Genomic DNA, 12,977 nt, shown 5'->3' with positions numbered 1-12,977 from the left:
TCAGTATCCCCAGAGAACATATTTGGACATGGCAACCTTTGCTCCCCCTCACCATCATGGGCTAAAATAGTGTATTAGAGCTTTTAGCTTGAGGTGAACCTTTTTAGTGGCCTGTTTTGGTATAAGTTTCTATCATGCCTTTCCTTTTTTTAATGAAATTTCAAGTCACCCTCTAGGACCCTGTCATCTCTTTTCCCATGATTAGTGAAGTTGGTGGTAGGTCTCTAATCTCAATTCAGGAAGGTGATAAAAAACATAAGGTATTTTTCGCATCAGAATCAGTATCTATTATTTGTTTACCTGTACGTTTTTTGATGGTCTCATTTTAGGGTGAAGATTTTAGGTTAAAGTCTTTTAGAACAAGGGGAAGAAAAATGAAAAGATGTCCTTAGGGGCCTGTATCTAATGTAAATCAAATCAACTCCTAAAGAGATGTATTAAACTCTTTCCTCTTTTTCAGTTTTCAAGTACAGCCCATTATTTGAAGAATTTAAAGTCCTCACTTAGTTTACAAGGGAGCATTTATTTCATGTTTGAGTATCTGTACTGTGCTGAGACTGTGAGAACCAGAATATTTTCTTGAACTTGTCTGTAGGTTTTATTTTAGGAACACTGTTCAGTCTGTAAAGTCTTCAGAAATCCACTGTTCTACCTAGTGTGCCTACTGATGTTTTTAGCCTAAAGTGATACAAAACCTAGGATTTAAACAGTATCATCTCGAGTAATTAGATCAACATTTTCCCTTGACCTTTTAGGTAGATGAAGTCTGGGAGCTATATTACAAATACTCCTATATATTTTTCGAATTAAGAATATAGTCTATTTTAAGGAATTGTTCTGATTTTGCAGATTTCCATTACTTAACATTTTTGTATTTCAGTTGAGTTACTAAGACATAAATTGCGAACATTATCATGGCATATGAGAGGCAGATGTAAAATGTTCCTGTAGGGAAGCATTAATGGAATTAAGAGGGTGCAGGAGAGCTCCCCATTGGCTCAGTTGCACTCCCCAGTGTGTAGTGACATTTAAATAGTGTCTACTGAAGCCAGATGGCCAGTTCATTGGATTAATTAAAGTACAAACTAACCCTGATCTGGTGTTTTGATAAGGACCACAGGGCTGTTGAAGTTGGGATCAGCCAAATGTTTGACATTGTTCAATTTAAAATCACAATGGAATTGCCCTTATGGTTTCTAGTAAACTTTTGAATTTGCCTTTTAATAAAGAAGAGGACTTCTAGCATCCCTGATTGTTTTTTCAATGTATAACTGATCCACAAGGGTAAATTGTGTTTTTATGGAAGGTGACAGACTTTTTTCCCCTGTGTCATATTTCCCACCCTTTATGAGGCATTGGTGGCATAAAGGCGGTGACAGCAGGCTTCTTTCCCACTGGCTGTCCATTTTGGCAAAATCTGGCAGGAAAAGGAGGCAGTCTATAACATCAGTGGTCAAATGCATGTGTCCTTTTTTTTTAATCCTCACCTAAGGATATGTTTATTGGTTTTAGAGAGAGAGAGGAAGAGAGAGAGAAAGATTGATGCAAGAGAGAAACATGATTGGTTGTGTCCCTAAGTACTATAACTGGGGACCAAACCATAATGTAGGTTTGTGCCCTGTTTGGGAGATGGAACCCACGATCTTTTTGTGAATGGGATGGTGCTCCAACCAACTGAGCCACTTGGCCAGGGTGCAGGTTGTTTTTTCTTTAAAAAAAATCCATTGCAAATTAAAACCACAATGAGATACCATGTCATACCGGTCAGAATGGCCACCGTAAACAAATCAACAAACAGGTGTTGGAGAGGTTGTGGAGAAAAGGGAACCCTAGTGCAGTGTTGGTGAGAATGCAGACTGGTGCATCCACTATGGGAAACGGTATGGAATTTCCTGAGAAAACAAAAAATGGACCTGCCTTTTGACCCTGCAGTTTCACTGCTGGGATTATACCCTAAGAGACCTGAAACACCAATCCAAAAGAACCTTTGTACCCCAATGTTCATTGCAGCACAATTTAAAATAGCCAAGAGTTGGAAGCAACCTAAGTGCCCATCAGTAAACGAGTGGATCAAAAAACTATGGTACCTTTACACAATGGAATACTATGCAGCAGAGAGAAAGAAGGAGTTCCTACCCTTTGTGACAGCATGGGTGGAGCTGGAGAGCATTATGCTAAGTGAAATAAACCAGGTGGTGAGGGACAAATACCATATGATTTCACGTGTAACTGGAACATAATCAACAAAAGGGTAAACAAAATATAACCAGAGTCATTGAAATTAAGAACAATCTAACAATAGCCAGAGGGGAGGGGGAAGGGGACAGTGGGGATAAGGGTTTTCAGGAACTACTATAAAGGACACATGGATGAAACCAAGGGGGAGGGTGGAAGCAAAGGAGGAAGGTCGGTTTGGCTGGGGTGAGGGGGAGTGGTGGGGAGAAAATGCATACAACTGTAATCGAACAATAATAAAGTAATTAAAAAATACATTGTACATTATGTATATAAAATACACTAAAATGAATTACTAGAATAACAAAATGACACATAAGAGATACACAGAAAACAAGGCCCAGCATTTTATTATTAGATTCAATGGTTATAAAATTACTTTGTCCGATTGCTCTTAAAATTTCTGAGTACTTGCATTTAATTTCTGTACTTATGGTGGAATAGTGTCAAAGAGTTTGCCGACCATACTCTCTGAGTTGTTGTTCTGCACTTGCACTTCACCGAGAAATACCCCATGATTTTGTGGAAAGGGACCTGACACACCTCACCCTATTAAAAGTGCTGACATATGGGAAAACATGACATGTCCTTAATGGTCTTTATTTTCAGGAAAGGATCATTAAAAGTGCTCCTTGGTTGTGACATTTGAGAACAGTAGGAATTCTAAGTTATTGTGACTTTTATTTGTTAAATTGCTCACTGAAAATCATATTTAAATAAGTTCTTGTCCCTGGTTGGAATGACCTCTCATATATGGAAACACACACATATAAGTGAATATTTGTGCATATATATTTACTTTCTCATTTTTGTTTTCTTGTTTATTTTTCAAAAAATTCTAATATATGCACATATGATAACTAATGCCTTGTACACTTGCCTCCCTGGAAAGAGAGAAAGTTTGGCCTCATTTAAACTCTTGTATAGAACTTAGCTTATTTAGAACCCAAGCCCTGAGAAAGGTTTAGCATTGTTTCTAGTGTGTAAATGAGAATCAATTATGAATGTGTATTCTTTCCCTCAAGCAGGACTTAAATGTTCACTGTAAGTACAGCATTATTCATCTTAGCATTGTTGGCAAAAGGCAGAGAATGAAAGATTCTGCAAACCAGTTAAATACTTATGAACAGAGGACTGGTTAAATAAATTAAGGTGTATCTACACAATGGACTATTATATAAATGTATAAAAGTTGAAGAAGCTCTTTATCAATTAATATGGAATGCACTCCAAAAATTAAGTTTAGGAAGGGAGGAAGGGTGGGGGGTGGGGAGAGAGAGAAGAAGAAGAAAGGAAAGGAAAGAGGGAGGGAGGGAAGAAGAAAGGAAAGAAATGGGGCTCAGAATGGTATTCATGATGTACTGTCATTTGTGCACAGAAAGAGAAGAGAGGTAACACAATAATCATATTCATGTGTAGCTGTGTTGTTGCGAGGGTGCACTGGAGCCTCTGGAGAGGGACCCTTGTTGCTTGGGGTATAGGAGTGGGAAGGAGCATTGTCACTGTGTATGCTTTATACAGTTTGAGTTTCATTTCATGTAAATGTATCACTGATTCCAAAAAATTGGTTGAAATAATCCAGTTTGTTGCTAATTTTAAAAAGCAGATCTTGCCCTGACTGGCGTAGCTCAGTGGATTGAGCGCGGGCTGCGAACCAAAGTGTCACAAGTTCGATTCCCAGTCAGGGCACGTGCCTGGGTTGCAGGCCATGGTCCCCAGGAACCACACATTGATGTTTCTCTCTCTCTTTCTTCCTCCCTTCTCTCTCTAAAAATAAATAAATAAAATCTTTAAAAAATAAAAAATAAAAAGCAGATCTGAGGTCATTGATGTGAGACTGGTTGTGGGCTACGTCTTAGGCTGGACAAGGCTGTCTCCAGAGGGTCACTCTATTTCAGGGTAGATAACTACTTTCTAAGGGAAGTATAGTCCTATTGAGAAATAATTGTTATAATTATGGAGACATAAATATGTAACATTTATTGAGCTCTTGCTTGAGGTAAGTACTGTTTTTCCTACTTTTAAAAACAGAGCAAGGTTAAGAACTCACCTAACATCACAGGTCATGACTAGGAGCTCAGGACTGAGTCCAGGAAGTAGGACAACAGATCCCTACCTCTCCTGACTAGCCGGACGTGGAGTGCTTGTACACAAAGACTGTGCAAAGTCCTGACAGCCAGTTACGCTCAAGTTCAGTAACAACTCTGGAGAGAGTGCCTATACTGTCTAAAACAGCACAGCACAACAGTATTTATTCAGTCCTTATGTCTATAGTAAGTGCCACCCCAGGTAGAGAAGACTCAGTGCCATATCGTCTTTGCTCAAAACAAACAACAACAAAAATATCAGAATTAGAAAAATACCTGTTTTTCAATATGAAAATAAGTTTAGGCTGAGCTCATATCTCTTGTACTAATGTTGTTGTTTTTCACATCTTATAAGAACACACAGTATTCATCTAACACTGATGAAAAATGCCTACTATGTGTGCCAGGAACCATGAGGGTTGCAGAGAGGTATAGGCATCTCTTGATGTCAGTTAACTCCCATGGAAATGGCCATATTTTGGTAGATATTTATTTGATTTTGCTGGGCACATTAAAAGTATGTTAATTATAAAGCAAAGCACTGTAAGGTTCTGGTAGGAGGAATTCACAAAGCTGAAGAAGCCATTCTTTCTTTGACTGATTGTTATAGCTTTTATTCTGCACAATTGTCTATTTATACATAATTTTATGCATAAAATGAATTAAAAGAATATGTATCACTTCCTGTTCTCTTCCAGGCTAACATCTTTTGTTAGTCCAATGTCGAAAGTAAAAGATTAGACAAGGAGGACCAGATTTTTTAATCTACTGATAATACTGCCTCCTGAATGATTTTCAGAGCATATCACTCAATGAAGAAAGGAAGGAAGGGAGGGAGATCAGTCTTAGCACACAGGGCATGCAAAAATAGCCAGCCAACCGATTTGTTTTCTGGCTGGAGTTGGCTGACACTTGCCACAGAGCATGTGCCTAGGGTGCAGTGCTGAGTCACAAGCTATTGTTTGACTAAAGAAGATACTACCAGTTTTCCAAAGTGCTTATACCCCATTTACAACACGTAAATTTTTTTTAAAGATTTTGTTTATTTTTAGAGGGGAAGGAAAGTAGAAAGAGATGGAGAGAAACATCAAAGTGTGGTTACCCCTCGCATGACCCTGGCAACCCAGGCAAGTGCCCTGACTGGGAATCAAACCAGTGACCCTTTGCTTCACATGCCGGCACTCAATCCACTGAGCCACACTAGCCAAGGCAACAACATATAAATTCTTTATTTAATGAATGAAGGATATGGATTGTAGTGTTTGGATTTTGTGATATCTTGGAAAAGAGTTGTTGGCTTACTTGTGACCCTGGACTGGTTGTGATTGTCATAAGTTAGATGTTGAGATAACAAGCTAGCACTACTCTTATTAGCAAAATTAATTGAAGTGTGTAATTGGAAAGTGTTGCATGTGTACCTTTTATCTTTTGCTATTAATGGATCAGATCAGGAAACAGCATTTATTTTTTATTCTGAATTTCATGTTTGTTCGAACAGTTCTATAACCTTAACCATACATGCGCTACTTGTAAAAAGCTTTTAAATGTAATTTCTTTTTTAAAAAATGGATTATGTTTCCTATTTTAATAAAGTATTGGGGCCATGTGCAGTCAGCATTCAAAATTATATTTGGGATTTCAAAAGCTCTCTTCTTGTATAATCTAAGTGAATGTGCCCTGTTGATTTACTGTACAGTGTATCTTGCTAAAGGTATATTAATAATGTTTCAAAGAGTAATGTATCACACACAGGAATACTTGTGTAAAATATTGTTGACTATAACAGTATTTATACAACCAAGACATACATTTATATATTCCTGCTAAATTAATTGGTGGAGGAGGAGCTGCTCTTTTGGGATTGGTGTTCATCTAAAGTGTTGTATTATGTGATGTAAATGATATGAACTGTCTAAGGGTTTGAGTGGCAGACCATTTAGAGAGTATTAACTACTTGGGTTCCTAGAGGATAGTTTATTTAATCATTCTTTGAGTATGTCAGCCATGTCCCTCTGTGTTGGGCTTTTCCCCAAGGTCACTGCATGGCCAGCTGAAACTCACTTTTTTGTTGCTGTGTGTTCTTGACAAAGTATTGCTGCTTGTAGTATAAGCAGCTGCCTGAACACTTTTGATTCATTAGGCTAAATTGGTTTTAGTGAAATTGGGGTGGATATTTAGGTTAATAGGAGAGAGAGGGTTTATACTCTCTCTTCTCCTTGAAAAGCAGATATTATTACTAACTAGGAGAAGCAATGAGCCCATTCACAGGGGAATTATTCACCTTCCGGAAGTAAATTATGAGAAGCCAGAAATTGGCTATTTCATTTTCGTTTCCTTCTTCTCTTCCTCCCTTCCTCCTTCTCCTTTTTTCTAAGTTCCCTTGTCATAATACTGGTCCAGTGACAGAGAAACAATTGAAGTCTCCTTATCTCGCTCAGGAGTTAACCTCCACCGTTCTTTCACTTACTAGAGAAGACCTCCTTCAAATATACAGAGGTTGACTAAAGTAGGTTTACAGTTGTTCATATGGAAAATATAATAATTAATAAATAATAAAAGAATGAACTGTGTTTTGCATACTCCCAATTGTAATTCTGATTTTGCCCCATCCTGTATACATATATTCTCTCCTATTTTATGTGAAAGAATGGTAAAAAGCAGCTTGCAAAAAGGTCAACAGGAAGATCTTTGCTTAATATTTGTTTATTTTCTACTTAATTAGTAGCTAGGAAGCCAGATGCCTTGTACATTACAGCATCTTGCAAAACCACTTACAAATTTCCATAGAGAGTGTTAAATTTTATTTTCAAGAGTGCATTCCTGTTGCCTGTTGAGAATGGTAGATTTTTACTGAAAGCATTCATAGACCTTTCAGGCATGATTTCTGCTGACAAAAAGGGTGGCTGAAACTCCTTTGTCTTCCAGACACCTATAGATTTCCACTTTTTGTTTGCCCCCCCCCCCTAAATTTTATTGAGATATAGTTGATTTAAGTACATTGTATTAATTTCAGGTGTACAATGTGATGATTTGATGTATGTACATATTACAAAATGATGAACACAATAAATTTAGTTAGTATTCACCACCTCACATAGTTAGTTTTTTTCTTATGATGTGAACTTTTAAGATTAACTCACTAACTTTGAATTACACAATATATTATTGTTAACTTTAGGCACTGTGCTGTAAATTGCACCTGGGTAACATACTTATTTTATAGCTGGAAGTTTGTACCTTTTGACTACTTTCCCTCATTTCACTCTATCTTCTCTTGCAACCACCGTTCTGTTTTCTGTATTTATGAATTTTTTTTCCAATGTGAGATCAGACAATATTTGTTTTTCTCTGTCTGGCATATTTTACTAAGCATAATGACTTCAAGGTCCATCTGTGTTGTTGTAATGGCAGGATTTTCTTTTTTATGGGTGAATAATATTTCATTATATGTGTTTATACCACATTTTCCTTACCCATTCATCCATAGATGAATGCTTAGATTGTTTCTATGTCTTGGCCATCATAAATAATGCTGCAGTGAACATGGGGATGCAGAAAGCTCTTCAAGACAGTGACTTAATTTCCTTCAGATGTATACCCAGAAGTGAAGTTGCTGTGTTATAAGGTAGTCGCATTTTTGAACTTTCTGAGGAACCTCCATGCTGTTTTCCATAGTGACCACGCCAATTTAAATTCCCACCAATAGTGCAAAAGGGTTTGCTTTCCTTCCCATTCTTCACAACACTTCTTTTGTGTTTTTGATGATAAAATAGCCATTCTAAGAAGTGTGAGGTGGTTTCTCATTGTTGTTTTGATTTGCATTTTCTTGATGATTAGTGATGTTAAACATCTTTTCATGTACCTGCTATTTATTTGTATGTCTTTTATGGAAAAATGTCCATTCAATTCATGTGATTTTTATTTTTTAAAAAATCATCAGCCCATTTTTTAATTGAATTTCTAAAAATTGACTTGTATGAGTTTCATGTATATATATACAATATACACATACACACATACATACTAAAAATTTGGATATTATCTCCTTATTAGATGTATAATTTGCAGATATTTCTCCCCATTATATAGGTTGCATTTTCATTTTGTTGTTGGTTTCCTTATCTGAGCTGTAGCTTTTCAGTTTGACACAGTCCCACTTAATGATTTGCTTTTGTTGCCTTTGCATTTGGGGCCAAATACAAAAAAATTATCATCAATACCAGTATCAAGGAGCTTACTGCCTATGTTTTCTTCTAAGAGTTTTATAGTTCCAGGTCTTACATTCAAGTCTTTAATTCACCTATCATTGATTTTGTGTATGGTGTAAGGTAGTCTAATTTTGTTGTTTTGCATATGGCTGGTTGTTCTTTTTTCCCAGAACCATTTATTGAAGAGACTGTCCTTTCCACATTATGTATTCTTAGCTCTGCTGTGGTAAATTAATTGTCCATATATGTATGAGCTTGTTTCTGGGCTTTCAATTTGTTTCTGTTGATCTATATGTCTGTTTTTCTGCTGGTATCCTGCTGTTTTGAGTGCTATAGCTTTGTAATATACTTTGATATCAGGAAGTGTGATACCTTCATCTTTTTCCCCCCCTCAAGATTGCTTTGTTATTTGGGGTTCTTTGTAATTCCATATGAATTTTAGAATTCCTTGTTCAATTTCTATGAAAAAAACCATGGGAAGTTTGATAGGGATTGTATTAAATCTGCAGATTGTGTTGGGTAGTACAGGCATTTCAACAGCATTATTCTTTCAGTTCATGGCATGGAGAATTTTTCTATTTGTGTCTTTTTTAATTTCTTTTATCAGTGTCTTGTAGTTTTTGGTATACAGGTCTTCACTTCCTTGGTTAAATTTATTCCTAGTTATTTTATTCTTTTTGATACAATTGGAAATGGGACTGTTTTATTCACTTCTCTTTCTAATTGTTTGTAATTAGTGTATAGAAGTGTAACAGATTTTTGTATATTGTTTTTGTGTCCTAAAACTACCAAATTTGTTTATTTTAAGTTTTTTGAGTTTTTCAAGTTTTTAGGGTTTTTAATGTATAATATCATGTTATCTGCAAATAGAGACAGTTTTACTTCTTCCTGATCTGTTTAGATGACTTTTCTTTTTCTTGACTAATTGCACGGACCAGGACTTTCAGTGCTATGTTGAATAAAACTGGAAAGAGTGGGCATTCCTTTCTTATTCTTGATGTTAGAGGAAAAACTTCCTGCTTTTTGCCATTGAGTGTGATGTTAGCTGTGGGCATTTTTTTTTTTAATTGAGTGCTTTTGGAGAAATGGTCTCTGGGCTTTCATTTAGTCTGATACATTTTTGTTTCATCATTTTAGCATTGTATCTTCAGAATGTTATGTGAGATACAATAATACTCAAACATGTAGGTGTATTTAACATAAGTAAAATACATTTTAAACAAAATAAATGGAAATACATTAATTGAAATAATTTAAAAATTATATGAAGATATATGCCTTTATATTGTATTAAAATTTTTATTAGCTGTATTTTTTTTTATTATGAGCATGTTATAGAAAATTGGAAAGTTAAAAACCATAAGGAAGAACATTGCTCAGAGATAATCTCTTCATATTCTTGAGTATTGCATGAGATATCTCTGGCAGGCTCAGTCTCTCTCTTCTTGTCTTTCTCCCTTTCTTATATTTATTTTTTGTATTTATGATATATTCTGAGTACATATTCTATGTACTCAGTAGCATATAATATTTGTATTACACACACACACACACACACACCCATGCACACACACACACACACACACACACACACACACACACACACCAATTACTGAATTGTTGGCCTCCAAAATTCATGTTGAAGCCCTGACCCCCAATGTGACTGTATTTGGAGTCAGGGCCTTTAGGAGGTAATTAAGGTTAAATAAAGTTATTAGGCTTGTGGCCCTAATCCGGTAGGACCAATGGCCTTATAAGTAGAAGAAAGTGAACTCTTTTTCTTTCCCATTGAATGTGTGCACTGAGGAAAGGCAATGTGAGCACATAGTGAGATGGTAGACACAACTTGTACTTGGATCACAATCTCTGGAACTAGACAAAACAAATTTTTATTTTGAAGCCACCTAGTCCTTGGTATTTTGTTTTGGCAGCCCTAGCTAAAACACTACACAGAGATCCCTTTTCCTTCATTCTGGCCTATTCCAGACTGCTGAGTCTGTGGGACAACAGTGTGCTGTGTTGGGGATGGATCACTCTCTGCCTCAGGCTATTGCCTTTGTGAGGCGGATCTGGTGATACCAACTCCCTTGAAGAACTGTTGTCAAGCTAATTCATTACATTGCCCAAAGGGAGAAGACAACCTTTCTTACTTAGTACATTGATAACAAGTTATTTTTTTTCTGTGGCACTGCACGTTCTTATCTGGAATGCTATGCTGAACGTTTAAATGGAACTCAGGAAGAAGGATATGCAATCTATGACTAGGCACTGGTAACTCACTGGTGTCCAATCTGGCCTGGAGGAGTTGACTTCTGCTACAACTCTGAGAGTCTGTGAGCAAGAACTCTGTTGGATTAAATACAGGAGTGGGCAAAAGTAGGTTTATGGAAGTGAGCACGTGATACAGTTTATTCTTGTATTATTATTTATTAATTGTTTATTATTTATTTGTATTATATCTGTAAACCTAATTTTTCCCACTTGTGTATTATTTGAAGAACTCTGTCATATACGAAGATCTTGAAACTTTTTGATTAAATAAAAATGCTAATTGTGAATTTCAAGTTTTTTGTTTCAATTATTTTTTTCTTGACAATTCTAATTATGCTAATTGAGGGTAGCAAGATATGTATGTTAGTGATAATAGCTACTATCTGTAATACTGATAAGTAGAAATAGAGAAATCTATTTAAAGTTAACAAGTTGATACATAGATATGTTATAGATATGCCTATTAATATAGATATGTCTTTACATGTAACATAGATATAGATCCAGATCTAGAGAGAAAAGTATATAGAGAGAGATAATATATAAAGGGGTGTCTATTTTATTTACTGATACATCCCTAACATAGACTTGTTAGCAAGTAAAAGAGGTTTAGTAAGTATTAGTTGAATGAGTTGCAAGAGAAATTCAGTGGAGGATGGAGAGGGTCCATTTGATAAACAGCAGCACTTATTCCTCTGAGCATCCTCAGAATGCACACAGCAGAGCAGAGGTGTTGGTCCTTTGCAGGATACAGAAAATTATAGCACCATGCTGAATATAAAAAACCTGGGAGCTTAAAATCACACCCAAGCCTGGGTCCTGCCCCTGAGATACACATTTAAAGGACTGGTATAGGGATCAGGCATGGATCTGTCTATCTACCTATCTATCTATCTATCTATCTATCTATTTTTCATTTATTTAATTTATATTGTTGTTGTATTAGTTTTCCCCCATTGCACTTCCCTGACCCTAATTTGATATAGTCCCATTTGTTTATTGTTTTCTTTATGTCTCTTTCTCTAGGGGACATATAGGTGAAAATACTGCTGTGTGGGATAGCTGAAATTTTCCTGCCTATGTTTTCCTCTAGGACTTTTATTGTGTCATGGTTTATGTTTAAGTCTTTTATCAATTTTTGAATTTATTTTGGTGTATAGTGTAAATAAATGGCCTAGTTTCATTTTTTTTCATGTACCATTCCAGATCTCGCAGTACCACTTTTTGAAGAGGCTATTTTTTACCCCATTTTATACTTCTGCCCCCTTTGACAAATATTAATTTACCCATTAGGGGTAAATTAATAAGGATACGGGTTTACATAAGGATACATAAGGATATGGGTTTATTTCTGGGATCTCTATTATGTTCCATTGATTTATGTGTCTGTTCTTATGCCAGTACCAGACTGTTTTGATTACAGTGGCCTTGTAGGGTAGTTTAATATCAGGTATTGTGATCCCTCCTACTTTGTTCTCTCTCAAGATTGCTGATGCTCTTCGGGGTCAATTCATGGTTCCATGTAAACTTTTGAAATATTTGTTCTAAATCTGGGAAATGTATCATTAGTATTTTAATAGGGATTGTGTTGAATCTATAGATTGCTTTGAGGAGTATGGACATTTTAATGATATTGGTTCTTCCAATCCATGAACATGGTTTATGCTTCCATTTGTGTATATCTTCCTCTATTTCTTTCTTCAGTGTTGTGTGGTTTTCCAAGTACATGTCTTTTACCTCATTTGTTAAGTTTATTCTTAGGCACTTAATTTTTCTTGTTGCTGTAGTAAATTGTTTTTTTTTCCCCCCCTAGTTTCTGTTTCTGGTATTTCACTATTGGTGTACAAAAATGCCTTTGATTTCTGAATATTGACTTTATATCCTATTTTGCCAAATTCACTTATTAGGCCGAGTAGTTTTTGGTGGGGGTCTATAGGGTTTTCTATGTACACTGTCATGTCATCTGTAAATTAATGACAGATTTACTTCCTCCTTTCCAATTTGGATGCCTTTTATTTCTTTTTCTTGTCTGATCACTGTAGCTGGGACTTCCAATACTGTGTTGAATGAAAGTGGTGAAAGCAGACATCCTTGTTTTGTTCCTGATCTCAGTGGGAAAGCTTTTAGTTTTTGCCCATTGAGTATGATGTTGGCTTGGCTGTAGATCTCTCATATA

The 12,977-nt window shown here is 36.0% G+C and overlaps 1 protein-coding gene across 5 annotated transcripts in view; it reads left to right on the top strand.

Annotated features, from left to right (window-relative positions):
• Window positions 1-12,977, top strand: part of KIF16B (kinesin family member 16B) — a 330,800-nt gene that overhangs the window by 145,544 nt on the left and 172,279 nt on the right. The gene's annotated exons all lie outside the window — the stretch shown is intronic.

This window comes from Phyllostomus hastatus, unplaced genomic scaffold (genome assembly GCF_019186645.2).
Source record: "Phyllostomus hastatus isolate PE091 unplaced genomic scaffold, TTU_PhHast_1.1 phas_contig_17, whole genome shotgun sequence".
Classification (NCBI taxonomy): Eukaryota; Metazoa; Chordata; class Mammalia; order Chiroptera; family Phyllostomidae; genus Phyllostomus; species Phyllostomus hastatus.
This window is presented reverse-complemented; position numbering and strand designations above follow the sequence as displayed.